Source organism: Bidens hawaiensis, unplaced genomic scaffold (genome assembly GCF_021521415.1).
Source record: "Bidens hawaiensis isolate Kalapana, Puna unplaced genomic scaffold, B.hawaiensis_p1.1 tig00071536_1, whole genome shotgun sequence".
In the NCBI taxonomy this organism is placed as follows: Eukaryota; Viridiplantae; Streptophyta; class Magnoliopsida; order Asterales; family Asteraceae; genus Bidens; species Bidens hawaiensis.
In genome coordinates, this window is record NW_027506672.1 from 22,985 (window position 1) to 38,218 (window position 15,234).

A 15,234-nucleotide genomic window follows, 5' to 3' on the forward strand; every position below is an offset into this window, starting at 1 on the left:
TCAAGTGTATAAATTATTATTAACGTATTGGATTTATATTAAAATAAAATACGTCGTCATGTAACATCCATAACAAAACTAAACTAAACTACGAAGTTGGTTTTTTTAACCAGCGACAAAGGCATCAAGTAAGTTACTAGATTGAACAATGCCACGTAACGAGCCCCAGGGATGCAACACGCCACGTTCTCGTCCTCTCATTGTCCTCCCGCCAACTTCGCGCGTTCTCCTCCATTTTTCTTTGACTTTTGTTGCATCCATTCCATCATATCATATACCCAAATTCCAGATATCAATCATTTATTTCATCTTCTTTCTTCTCCCACGGATATGTCCAGATCAAGAGGGATTCCGCCTGGAATTCTCATCATAAGAAGCATTCGCGGCAAAGATTGGAGTTTAAAAACCTACAGATACTTAATCCTCTTAGTTACCTTCATCGCCTATACTGCTTATCACGCTTCCAGGAAACCCAGCAGCATCGTCAAAAGCGTTCTTGACCCTCACCCAATTAGTAACTCCAATGTTCTTCCGTGGCCGATTGGCGACGTCTTTGTTAAATCAAACGCTAATTTTACGAGCGAGCAGCAAGGATGGGCTCCTTTTAACGGCAAGGACGGAACGTCGAAACTAGGGGAGATCGACGTTGCCTTCCTTGCCGTTTATTCGTTAGGAATGTATGTGGCTGGGCATTTAGGGGATACTTTGGATCTCCGGTTGTTTTTGACAGCCGGAATGATCGGGAGTGGGATATTCGTTGGGCTATTCGGGATGGGTTTCTTTTGGGACGTTCATCATTTCTGGTACTTTTTGTCTATGCAAATGTTGGCTGGGCTGTTTCAGGCCACCGGGTGGCCGTCTGTTGTCGCCGTGATTGGCAACTGGTTTGGCAAACGAAGGAGAGGGTTGATAATGGGCATATGGAACGCCCACACCTCGGTGGGGAATATCAGCGGCTCGCTTCTTGCGGCTAGTGTTTTGGATTACGGGTGGGGGTGGTCGTTTATTCTCCCGGGGGCGTTTATTGTGGCTGCGGGGGTCATGGTGTATTTGTTTTTGGCGGCGTATCAGGAGGATGTGGGGTTTCCGTATCCAAGTGATTCGTCACCCAACGCGCGTGGGACGATACGCGATGACAGTGTCTGGGATGAGGGTACTTCTTGTGATGAAGAGGCTCCTGTGTCGAGGATTTCGTCCGTGAACCGGAAAGGAGTTGGGTTTGTTGGTGCTTGTTTTATACCGGGTGTTATTCCTTTTGCGTTGTGCTTGTTCTTTTCGAAACTTGTGGCGTACCTTTTTGTTTTGGTTGCCGTTCTATCTTAGCCGAACAGCTACACACATTTTCAATGATACTATATGCAAATTGCAAAACATGTTATGAGTGATGGGCGTAGTGATATGTTAAGCACTGTGATATTTGCACAACGCTTTTCTACCTGTTGCTTTGAATATGATGTATATCGCCTATGTTTCTCTCTCCCACTGCTGCTGCTGATTATCTTTTATGCATTATGAATAATTGATCATGTAGTTCTTGCGGTTGTCAACATGTTATTGGTTTGCAACGAGTGTGTGCCTGATATAATATAGCCCACATTTGAAGAATAAGATTTCGGTAATTTTATGTAAAAAGGATGAGATTTTGGTAGTCTGGTAAGGGAAGCTATTAGCAAACTTGTGTGTTATGAAGACGCTTATATGAAATTTAATAATCAGAATCAGCTACAATTAAATGAGTTGTAGAGATGGTATGAATGTACTTCTTCGCGAATAATTCAGTGTTTTGAGTGTTTGGTACATTTGATTACTGAAGGAACATTCTATTGAATGGGAGAAAATGCGAGTTCATGTTTATCTAAGCGCTAAGCCTGATTATTGTGAGTGCGCGTTGCCATAATCAGACAATCATTCTAAAACACAAATCTAATCACCCAATAAAATTATTCTAGACTATCTAATTATTCTTGGTTCGAAACAACAGAGAATCCGATTAACTGAGTTTGATTCTGATTCTTACTCTCTCTATCATATGGGTAATGACCAAAACTTTCATGTGTAAAATTTTCACCTTTCACTTTTTGAGTAGGGGTGTCTACCATGTCATGTTTCAGGTTAGTGGATTAGTTAGTTGAACCGTTGAACCTGAAAAAGATCCATATATTTATCACACACCGACTTAAAATTGTGTAACACGAACATGACCCGTTTAACCCGTTTATCCAAACAAGTCAACCGGTTACAGGGGTAAACATGCTTGGGTTTGAGGAGTATAATAAATGGGTTAGACGGGTGTAAATCAGTTGGCAGGTTGACCTTTTAATAAAAAATGGGTGTTCAATTAAATGCATTAAAAGCCCATGTAACTTATTTATCTAAACAAGTCAAAACTGGTAGACGGTTGTAAGCATGTTAATGGGCATGAGGGTTGAAATAAGTGGGCTAAACATGTCATAATGTATTGTCGGGTTGAGTTGTTTAATTAAACGGTATTAAGGTCAAACCGTTATTAAATGGGTTAGATATGACAATCTAAAACATAACTATTTCTTTTTCAACTATATTTTAAATCGAAACTGTACCCTTAATTTTTTGTATCTGTGCAGAAATTGGCGGTGAGCGTATGTCGGTCAAATCTGCAGGAAACCTATCAACTCTATTCGACGTAGGCGGGATCGTGGGCGGAATATTAGCGGGATACATATCCGATAAACTTAAAGCCAGAGCCACTACCGCAGCCAGTTTCATGTACGCAGCCATTCCATCAATGCTCTTATACCGTTCATACGGAAACATATCTAAAACCACCAACATCATACTCATGATTATCGCGGGTCTATTTGTTAATGGTCCATATGCACTTATAACAACCGCAGTCTCTGCAGATCTTGGTACACACAGTTCCCTAAAAGGCGATTCTCGGGCCCTGGCTACAGTAACTGCTATAATTGACGGTACTGGTTCCATTGGGGCCGCTTTGGGCCCACTTTTGACAGGTTTTCTTTCAACGAAAGGGTGGGATGCTGTTTTTGCTATGTTGATGATTGGTGCTTGTATTGCGGGCCTACTTTTAAGTCGTTTGGTGTGCACCGAACTCACTGATATAACCGCTTCCAATAGTCCTCGTGGACTCAACAGTGTCCAAGGTACAAAAATTTTGTCAATTTATTTTCTTTAATTAAAACGATTTGGGATGTTACAATTTCATGTTAGGCTATTACCGATCGTTACCCACAAAAAGTTAATCAAGTAAACTGGGTTGAATTTGGCATGTTTACTCTTAAGGTATTATGTGTACTTAAGCTCTAGTAAATGTCACAACCTTTTTACTTAATGCACCAAGTGATCAGACTCTAATTAATATATATTTTTTTTTCTCGTATGTCTTTTAATATAAAATGTTTTATAAAAAACGAATATGGTTTCGCGATGTGTTTGTGTTTATTTACATTTTGATATAATTTTTATAAAAGTTGGTCGTGTCAAGCATGCTAACCAACGACAAATTTTATATATGATACGACTCTAGTTTTTTTTATAAAAATTTATGTTGAACTGTGGATAAATAAACAGATGCAGCGTCATATTGGGTTTTTTATAGAACATTTTATATTAAGAGTTATAAAAGAAAAATGAACATGTATATCAATTGAGGTCCACCACTTGGTGCAATTAGTAAAGATGTTTGTGCAAATAGAACGAGCTGCATTTTCATTTTTACAAACATAAGTGGAAGAGAACCGTCTTATGGGTAACAATTAAATTAGGGTACAACCGCGGTTGTAGCAGTTTTCTGCTCAAAATTATGTATCAGTCTCATATATATATATGATCAAATGAAAACTTCTCCTAAAAAGAAAACTTAAAAGCTCTTAAAAAATTATTCTTGTATGTTGATAATGTTAAAAAAAAAAACCTCGTGTAGTGCATACGTGCAATAGTGTGTAGTGCATATATGCAAAAGTGTTGTATTGCATAGAATACAACACTATTGCAATATTTGATACACACTATTGCAATATAAAACTAATGCGCACATCGAATACATATTAATATGTATGTGTAATGCAGCACTAATGCACATGTGTACTACATCTACTTTTATTTTTTTTAAATATTTTTTGCATATAATACAACATTGCTATAGATATACTATACATAAATATTTAATATATGCAATTAAACACTATTGAACATAAAAATACGTAGTATTACGTATGTGTGATACCGTCGTATCACACAGTAATACGTATGTGCATTACAACATCTTTTTTTTTAATTTTTTTCCAGTAAAGAGTAACAAAATATATGAATGGAAGAAACAAAAATTTGAAAATATTTTTTTATTTTTTATTAAAGATAATTTTTAAGGGTTTTTTAATTTTCTCTATAAGAATGAGTTTTTTCTTGATACTTTTCATATATATATATATATATATAGGATCAGGATCATATGAGAACTTTTTATGAATTGATAACTATGAGAATCATTTTGGATCACAAAAGACCCAAAAATAAAAAAAAAATCATAAAACAAAAAAAAACACAAAAATAAAAAAGAGTAAAAAAACCAAAGTTCTTATTTATCATCCCAGTTTCTAAAAAACAAACGTACAAAAAAAATCTCGGTTTAGCTAAATTATACATATATGTATAATATGTACATATATGTACACATATGTTTTTTTTCCTATACACATATGTATAATTTAAGGTAAATGATAATGTACATATGTATATATTACGTAACTAGAGATTAAATGAAAGTATACATATGTGTATAGGTATAGTATGAATTAAAAACGGAAAAAAAATTTCACTTTTTTTTTAATGAAACCAAAATGAAATATAAGAATTTTGGGTTTTTTACTTTTTTAAAATTTTCGTCTTTTTTTGTTTTAGAGTTTTTAAAAAAAAAAATTTGAGGTTTTATTAGTGGTACAAAATGGTTCTCAAATTCTCAATTTACCAATGGTTCTCTTAGGATTCTTACTATATATATATATATATATTTGTGTGTGTGTGGAGTATATAACTTATTGTGGGCATTTCATCTTGTGCAGCTCCTCTATCTCAATCACTTTTACGTGACGGGAGTAGGTTGGTGAGCATTGGTGACACTGTATTAGGCAGTAAGTACAAGAAGATGATACCTATATGAGTTCATAAAATGAATCCTTTGAACTCTCATAACCTTTTACTGCCAACACTTTAAAATCACTACTTGTAGATAACGTTAACAGAGATGGTACAGAGAGCATGTGGAAACACTGTAAACATCCATTGTATGACCTTTATCTTCTCTGAAATTTGATTTTTAAATATTCCTCTTTGTCTAGATAAGGTAAATGAATAAAACTCATAAGCATATATTTGAATTTATGAATTTCCACCCTAACCACTAAAGAATTTTCGTGTTCATATATTAATAGACGTTTTTGTAACTTTTCAAGTGGTTAAGTCAATCAACATGTTGTTTTCTTCGTTGCTGATAATACTAGATTTAATGTTGAATTAGTATGGATGTTGATGAGTGAGTTTTATTGTTTATGATTTATATATTTATTGTTAATATTATATTTAATATTGAACTGAGTGAATTTTATTGTGTATGATTTGTATATGTTCGGTTGTTTAGTTTTATTATAAAAAAAGATAAATACAACAAATTATTAAATTTGAGAATAATTTTATTTTTTATAACACACGAGCCATGTATCTTATATTACTCATCATATATCTATATTACTTATCTGATACCTTGTATAGACCAATACTAGTTCTCTGCTGGTCGTATAGGTCTATACTACTTGTATAGGGTAATACGGCTCGTTTAAAAACATCATCAACGACAAATCTAACATCTCTAGTATGTTGTGAGGTAAGAAAAAAGAATACAAGTCAAATAAGGCTATACGGCTTGTATAGATGGGGTTGGGCGTCCCATATTTTCTCGTTATTTCACAATTTTGGTTTAAAACTATATCCAACATCAGACTGGTCATATGGTCAGGGTTTTTGTTGAATTAAATTGGTAAAGCGATTGTCGTATTTGAAAAGTATTTTTTTTTAATTTATTTCAAATGGCTTTCTTGCCACTGCCCAACGGCTCAATCCACAAAACAACCTCAGAATAACTAACCGAAACAAGCTACCGTTTGAGTGGCTGCGGTGCTGCTGAGCGACAATGGGTGTATCCGATGGGGTACCCGCAGTTAGGGATGTCATAGAGCCAAATCACAGTGAGCTCGCGCTCGGCGTGTTAACTTTATCGAGCTGAAAACCAAGGTCGAGTTCGGCTGGTTTAGAAATCAAGCCGAGCCGAGTTAGTTTGTTTCAATTCGAGCGACAAATGAGCAAAGATTTTTTCAAGCATTTTTGAGCGAACCGCAAGGCACGAACTTTTTGAAAAGCCACACCTAAATTTGTCCCACCCCCCTAAGACCACCCGTAGTGGGGCGCCATCCCCACCCATGAAGCCCCACAGCGTCGGAAACACCCCTTTCCCGGGGCATTTCGGAGGGGGAGGGGGCGATTCCCACATAGTTTTCTTGGTTAAAGAAAGCCGTTGTGAATGAATAGATTAAAAAAAACTATTTTATTTATCATCATCCTCCATATATATCAAACATACCACCTTCTTTAAAAACACCTCTCCTTTCTTTTCAGTTTCTATCAAAATCAAAACAAAAAACCTTCCACTCTCTACCCACCATGAATCCATTCTACCTTTCCATGTTCGGTTTTAGAAAATTTTGCAACCAACCAATGCCTAAACACCACCAAACCAAACACCACATAACCAAATCAACCGAACATCACCCAAATGAGTCAACCCCTTCTGATGGTTGGGTATTTTGTATATATATTATAGTTCGTTAATTGCTTAGTTGTATTCGTTTACTGTATGAACATTGGTACTTCATACGTTTTTGTTATGTTTCCGGTCATAGGTGATTAAGGAGTTAAAATGGACCTGTACAAGCACCGGATGAAGACCCGGGATGACCAACACACAAAACAAGACAATAAATGAAGTTTGCTGGTGAGAAGACGCATCACCTATCACGACGGGTGTGAAGACAGTCCATCGCGTTATGCAATGGACTTAATTTATTGAAACGCTGACTTTAGGTCCATCGCGATACGCGATGAACCTTTGAAGACCCCATCGTGATACGGGATGGGTGGTGAAATCGGGAATTCTAGGGTTTTTATATTATATGATGTTTTGATGACCCTATTATCATTATTCACATTCCAGAGCACTTCCAGAGCATAGAGAGACCATTTCCATCCTCCCGAAGCATCCATAGATCATCCACATGGCCTATGTTATTAGAATTGAAGATCTTTTGATTTCGAGGCGGCTAATCTTCTCGAATCATACCCGGGATGTAGAGTATTGTATTTTACAGTTTTATCATGTGTTAAGAACAAATGATTTGTAGTCTTTGATTAATCTATGAGTATTGATGTTTGGTATCACTGTGCACTCAGTCGGTTTAAGATTATTTCGATCAGAACGATTAGTTTGCAAGTTGCTACGATAATTGCTTATATGGTTGTTTGGGCTAGTTGAATATGATGGAGTATATAATTTCCCTTAGTTGAGTCACACAGGCAGGGACTGTTTGATAACTAGTGCCGTGTGTTAGCGAATATTGATACCTAAGGTTTAACTTGTTTATTGTCACACCCCAAAAACCTTAATATAATAGGGGAAAAATTAATCAACTAATTTGGGCGGTGACAGACGCCGTTTAGCCATCAATATTTAAGCACAACATATTCACATACAATTTGGACTTTTATTCATTATAAAATGTCAAAAAATGACACGTGTCTGAGTACAAGGTTTATTTAAAATGTAAGTCCAACATTCAGGTATTATACCTGTTTTCCCACATCATCTCCATAAAGCACCCGCTTTTTCTTTACCTGAAAAACACGTTTAAAATACGTCAACACAATGGTTGGTGAGTTCTCAATTTTAAAACTTATATTTTGAGACAAAGCTTTTCTTGGTTCCAAAATACCCTTTCGTCCATGCGGACCGAAGTTAGTTTCGTTGAAATAGTCAAAAATCTCATTAACAAATTACAGTCGTAACAATATTTTAAAATCAGAACTTTTCTTTGTCAAAACAAAGTCAATGATTATACAAAGTCTCACTTTGTTTATTTCAAAACCACTTTGCCCTTACTGGACCAAAGCTAACGCATTACCTCGCCCATACTCGACCAAAGTCATGCAATACCTGGCCTGTACTAGACCAAGTTTTACTTCTGTTTTTTACTCGAAAGTTAATTAAAAATCCGGTCCTCGTTCACTACGACAAACCAAATGGACCTATTTCGTTCACTAATGAAAGTGTTTAAAGTAAGAAATTTTATTTTAAACAAATCGTGATATTTATATACTATCTAGGAATATAACGCATGTAAGACCATTAAACTTATAATCAAAGCGTACAATAATTCGAAATATTTATCATTTTACCCACCGGTGTGACTAGTGATGATAGGGTGTCACCCCGATAGATCTACCAATATTTCTATGCCTGTCTAACAGTTAATGATTATAAAGACTGCGTATCTTCGCGCTAGCCCAACCACGTTAGTTAACGTCGGTCAAATTTAAAGTCATTACAATACCATAATTGCCGAATAAAATGTGTTTTGACCCAAGCGTGTTTTCTCCCAAAATATTTATAAATCATTCAAAAACATTGATAACGGTGGGGATTTCTGAGAAACTCACCTTTGTCTCAGCACAATTAACACATACGAGGTGATACACAACCAGTTGATGCAAGGTCTTAGTAACAGTCATCCAATGACAATTCGATTCCTATGTTTAATACAAAATATATTAACATATAAACACATATAAAAGTATGAACGTATCTTAACTTAACTCGTTAATCTTCACGTGTCTTATTCGTAAAAATATTTATTTCATTCTCGACTTAAAATTGTCTCGTTAGCTTATTATCTTCGCTAATAAATTATAGTGGATCTTTATCCGTTGTCGGTTCCGTATTACTCCGAACTTAATAAAACTAGTGTGGTTGTTTTTTCCCAAAAATAACCCATCCAAACTTATGGTGTCTATTCGATTTATTTTATCCAAACAATAAATCTAAAATACGAAGATAGTATTCACTTTTTCAAGCTCATCGGTATATGTGCTTTAACAACGGCGCTCGAAAATACTCATTTGCATTTTCCCGCTTTGCTATAACTCATAATTGAGTGACGTTTTCGTCTTCGTTCTCAGTTTTCAATCCTCTACACTATTCAGTTGGATCCACCCATGGATATTTTCCCGAATGTCGGTTTGAATATTCACACGTTTAACCGAAAGCGTTTGTTTCTTCTAACTTATCACCAAAATTTCTTTATTTGGCCAGACTTCTCACGTGCTTTTCTCTATATATGTGATGTAACACCCCGGCTTAAAGCGGAAACGCTCGAGTGTGACGTACAGATTGCTCAAACACACGTGGCACTATTAAGTGACCATAATAACATTAATTCATTAAATAGCCAAGTACACAAGTTCAATCAAGTAAACAATATAAGTTTAAATCAAAGATAAACAATAATCAAAGTGAATGTCTCGTTTATTAAATAATCTAGGTATTCTAAGCGTCTTCTAGTCCTTCATCCTCTAATCACAGTACCTGTAACATATGTATAAGATATGGTCAGCTATAAATATAGCTGGTGAGTTTCCATAGTTTAAATTCGTACATAAAAACCATACAATTCATAGACATGTGATAAACGAGCAAGTAAGTCCTTTCCAGTTGGTACAACCAACGTACTTGGACAATCGCGCAAGTAAGGTCCTTTCCAATTGGTAACAACCAACGTACTTGGATAATGAGGCCCTTTTCCACTCGATACAAATGGACCGGAGTGCAAAGGGGGGCGTATGATCATACTTAATGAGGCTTCCCAATCGTGCAAGTATTATTCGTGCAAGTAATACAAGTAAAACACAAGTCCATATACGAATTGTAGTTTTGTAATAGAAGAAATAATACTTAGTAATCGACGTGAAAAAAAAATAAGGGGTGGTGAAAAACTCACCTTAGTAATCGACGTGAAAAAAGAAAATAAGAATAACTCGAAGGCGTCAAAGGAAACCGAAGCGGTCAATCCGTACGAACTATAAATAAGAATAAACATGACTTTTAATGACTATTCTAACGGAACTTTAAAGTTGTTTAAATGAATAGATTTAGAAGTTAGTTATTGTTTTATTACAAACTTTACGGCTCTTTGATTATTATATTAATATTTATGTTTTAACGGCAATTTGGTTATTAGTACGATTTAAGCACTTTAATGGCGAGAAAACAAAGTTTATAAGTTCGAAAAGCTTGAACTATTAATTATAAGTCATAATTATAATTATTGCGTTAACAAAACGATTTTTAGTAAATTAAAGTTTACGTTACGATTAACAAACGATTTTTAGTTACGGTTTACGAAAACGAGAAAACTTGGTTTTAAGTGTGAAATGGTGAGTTATAATTTATATTTAATTTACATAATTTTTATTTAAGTTAAAAAGGTTTTTATAAATTTATTTTGATTTTTAATTGATTAAAATGATTTATTAATTATTAATAAACTGGAAAAATGCTTAATAAAAAAATATGAGATTGACCCGGGTTTCGAACTCGGGTCTTGGTGGTATAAGTTCTGGGTATTATCCAACTGCTTTGGTGACAATATTCGTTTATGGTATGGTTTTTAATACTTAAATATACCATTAGCTTTGAAATGGATTTTAATAATAATAACAACAATACAGGGTCCAACACAAAAAGAAAAGAAGCGCTTGACCCGGGTTTCGAACCCGGGTCTCACGTTTACAATGTTAACGATTTAACCAGTTGGACTAGGAAGCAATTCAATGAAGTTATGGAAACAATTTACTTTAAACAGATGTTCAACTTCATCTTCTTCATCTTCAAGAACATAAACCCTAATTTATCAATTGGGGTTTCTGTTCCATGTTCGTTATAATTAGATTAGGGGTTTTGTTTATTGGTGTAACGACATTAACAAGCATATATTAATTACCTTTTAAGGTTTTGTTTTGGCCGAAACCCAGTTGCCGGAAAAGTAATAAGAAAACTCCCAATTACAGACAAATCGGTGTATTAGAGGGGGATTGAGAGGAATGAGCGAGTTGTTTATGAGTTTAGGCGTCTATTTATACTAGGTGGAGGAGCGTCTTTACATTAATTCGTTGATTTGATTATCCGGATTTTCCAGCGACCATTACGGACATGATTACGGGTTGATTAACGTGGTTAACGGGTTGGTTATAATGTATTAACGAGGAGAAACATTTTCTAATATTAAATTTTGGTTTAAAAAAAAAGGTTTAGGGTGGCCGGCGGCCACTCCGATGCCGGATTCCGGCGGCCGGAGGGTCACCGGAAAAACGTGACAGGAGGGAGGGGAAGGGATAGGGTTGGGTTATTATAATATTATAATTTAAATAGAATTTACAGTTTTAGCCCCTAAACTTTCAAGAACCTTTAAATGATAATATAAATATCTTCTAAGTTAAATAAATTTTTCAAGTTTTACACTTTTAACCCTAAACGAAATAATCGAATTAAATAGTGTTCGGTTTTGGATTATTTACGCGTTTATTCGTACGTTAAGGCTCGGGAATTTACAAACAATTGAATATCAACGAACAACGGATAATGAACATTAAATGTCGAGAAACACTTTATTAATGATAAATAACAATGAATATACATCAAAACGACCCAACGGGTTGGGTTTACAAATACGAATATGAATCGAAAATTGACGAATGTCACATGTGACCTTCATTCTTAGAATAAAATAATATTTTAACTTACTGTAAGGCCCCGTTCCTGGTAACCCTACTTTGGTGTTGGATTTACTCATAAACATAGTTCTAAATATCAGAGTTAATTAAAAACTCTTCGCTGAATTCATAATATTAAACATTCTTACAAAACATAAGTACTTGTTTTAACAATAACATCAAGGACACATGAATCATCAGTCTTCAATGCCAGTCTTCATCCAATTTCCACGTGTCCCGCCTCAAGCAACCCGCCTCATTCTACTCACCTGCGTGCATACTAAAAGTCACCTGAATGAGTTCTAGTTCAACAAGTTATAGGATTATTCTTAAACATTTGTACCCGTAGGTACCATTCTTACCCTTGTCCTGTTCTTGTTTCCTTTCGTCTTACATTCACATTACTTTATTCTTTTATTTACAAATAATTATTCTTACACATTCTTTTATTTACAAACAACATTACTTGCATTATTCTTACCTTAATCTTACTCTTTCTTACAAACATACAGTTATTCTTACATTCTTGCATAGATATTATAAGGGTCTGCCACCCGACCTCTTGCATAGAAATTATAAGGGTCTGCCAACCGACCTCTTGCACCGATATCATAGAGTCGGCCGCTCTATTCTTGCCCAGGTATTATAAGGGCCTGTCACCCTGAATCTTACATTAGACTCTTACTATTCTTGCCCAGGTATTAGAAGGGCCTGTCACCCTGACTATTACATTATATTCTTTCTAGACTCTTACAATCATATTAAGTTAGACAATTAACACATACAAGTTCTAACATTTTTCTTTCATTCTTGCATTAATCATTCTCATTAATCATATAAGTATATATGTTACTAGTCTTACAAGTATGCACACAGCCCCGAAAACATTTCAAGAGAAATGGGGCTAGAACTCACCTGAAGCCGGTTTCTCTCACCGTTAATGGTAATGCCCTTCCTTAGCTGTGCGCGGCTAACTGTGCTACACATAACGAGTGTCATATTTATCACAACTACCTCAAACATCTACATTACTGAACCCTCAACTAACAGGGGTCTGGGGGCAGCGCCCCTGGTAGCGGGGTCTAGGGGCGGCAGCCCCTAGCAGGGTCCAAGGGGCAGAGCCCCTGGCTGGGGTTGATGAAATTTCGCATGGCCATTTCGCATGAGAATTTCGCTTCGCATGGGTTATTTCTCTTCGCATGCGGTTTCGCTTCGCATGGGTTATTTCGCTTCGCATGGCGTGCGATGTGAAATTCTTGGATTTCGCATAGTATGCGATACGAAGCTCTTTTGATGCGAGAAAACCCCTTTTTACTTCGTTTTTACCATTTTAAGGCTATTTTCCTCCGAGACTCTTCCTTAGGACCCGATTATACTCTTTTATGGGTTTTGGGTTGTACCAACTTTGTATACCCGTGTTCTATGAGGTCCGAACATCACCTTTTTGTTCTAAAACACACCCGTGAGGTTAAAACTCACCAAGTTTATGTTTTTCTTACATTTCACAACCCGATCTATCATTATATCTGTTTGCAAGTCGATTTTACCACAAAACTTAACCTTTTAAACCAAAACCAACCTTTCGATTGCGGGTTCGAGTTCAGATCTGGACAACACGTAGATCTAGATGTGTTCTTGCTATTTGAAGACTCTTGCACACAAAATCTTCCTTACTTTAACCTGGATTTGGGTTCGGGTCTTGAGAGAGAGTATGTATGTGTTCTAGGGTGTGTGTGTGTGGGAAGAAATGGTGAAAGGATGGGGGGATGGCCTTATATAGAGGCTATGGGCCCCACCACCCACTTCCTTTTATTTAGTAATCTCGAAATACGGATGTTACACTTACGGTCCTAATTTCTCACTTAACCCGATCTAAGCATGTCTTAATCTCGATTATGGAATATCATAATACTTTTTATTTTACCGGGTATCACATTCTTCCCACCTTATTTGAATCTCATCCCTGAGATTTGACTAAGCATAGAGGATGTAACATTCTAAGTTTTTTTTATCTTCCTAGGTTTCCAGTCACTTACCGTTACATCAATTTTCCGATCCTTGATCCTCACCAGGTGCGCATTTCTGATTTGAATAAAATCTTTAGTCGGTATTATCAAGAATATTACTCCTTGATCGCAAGGTAATCTTCCTTTAGACGATAGCGTTAGCTACTCATTATGGTATGAGCTTTTCTATCAAGATCCTTAATTAACTCTAGGTCATAAGTCAAGTAGTTATCTTTATGGGTGCAACTGTGCTATGCAAAACACGTACTCTACTCCATTATGTAAGCACACACCCAAACATTGATAAGTTTACCAAAGTAAACTACCAGATCTTGCCTCTAGTTTAACTACTGGTTCTCTGAGGTTAATCTTGTCTCTGAAATGAGGAGGAAATTATCTTGTCGATGCATGCATTCATATTTGCCATCCTTCTAAGCTAGTCTTTTATGAAATGATACTAGTTGGTCTTTAGACGAACTACTACAATTCTATTCATTTCGCTTCTTTAAAAGAGATTTATGCAAATGCGTTCTCTTTATATTGCTTCTTTCTATGACGAGTCGTAAAGAATATTCTCCTAAGATCAGATCTTAAAGTCTAAGGGGCCTATCACTATAAGCATAAACATTCATTCAGTATGACATAATTACTAAATGTCATCACACAGAAAGGACCTAAATATTTAGTATTTTTTATCATGAAAGGTGGGTAAGTAATGTATGATGGAATCAGATAGAATGAAAACAATGAATTCACAACGGGATCACTAAATTTGTAGACGAAGCTACAACGATACTTAAAGGTCTTAGATTATTGTGGTTGAAAACACTGCACAATATTCAAAGAACAATGGAATTGAAATAAAATATACAAAGGAAAGCACCTTACTATTATCTTTGATAGACAAGGATATGCTAACTCATTAATGTTTTCAAGAATGAAATCAGAATCTATTAGGAAACGTATGTCCAACACACATTTCGACATCACTATATACAATTCGGCGTGACTATGTATAGTTTGGCGTGACTGTGTTTAAGAACATGGTTCGTATATATAATTTACTAGCGAATGGTATACGTGATATTCTGATTATATGGAGTTGTGTGTGAACTACTATCATACATTGTTATAACCAAAATACTGGGTATAACTTAATATGACTTCATAATACAAGCATCCAATTAAGATTTAATCTCTAATGTTAAAAGTATCATATAATACCTTTGAACATATGATTGGGTGTGCTTATATATGTGTATGTATGTATTATATATATATATATACATATATATATTTATTATACCAAACAAACTTTTTCATTAAAATGCTTAAATCTTCATAATGAAGATTGCTAATA

The 15,234-nt window shown here is 35.4% G+C and overlaps 1 pseudogene across 1 annotated transcript; it reads left to right on the forward strand.

Moving 5' to 3' along the window:
* The first annotated feature begins 330 nt into the window (after positions 1–330).
* Positions 331–5,158, forward strand: LOC143618382 (putative glycerol-3-phosphate transporter 4; annotated as a pseudogene). The gene is made up of 3 exons (XR_013150997.1): positions 331–1,328; positions 2,601–3,143; positions 5,061–5,158. The product of XR_013150997.1 is annotated as a putative glycerol-3-phosphate transporter 4 (transcript).
* Positions 5,159–15,234: the final 10,076 nt, after the last annotated feature.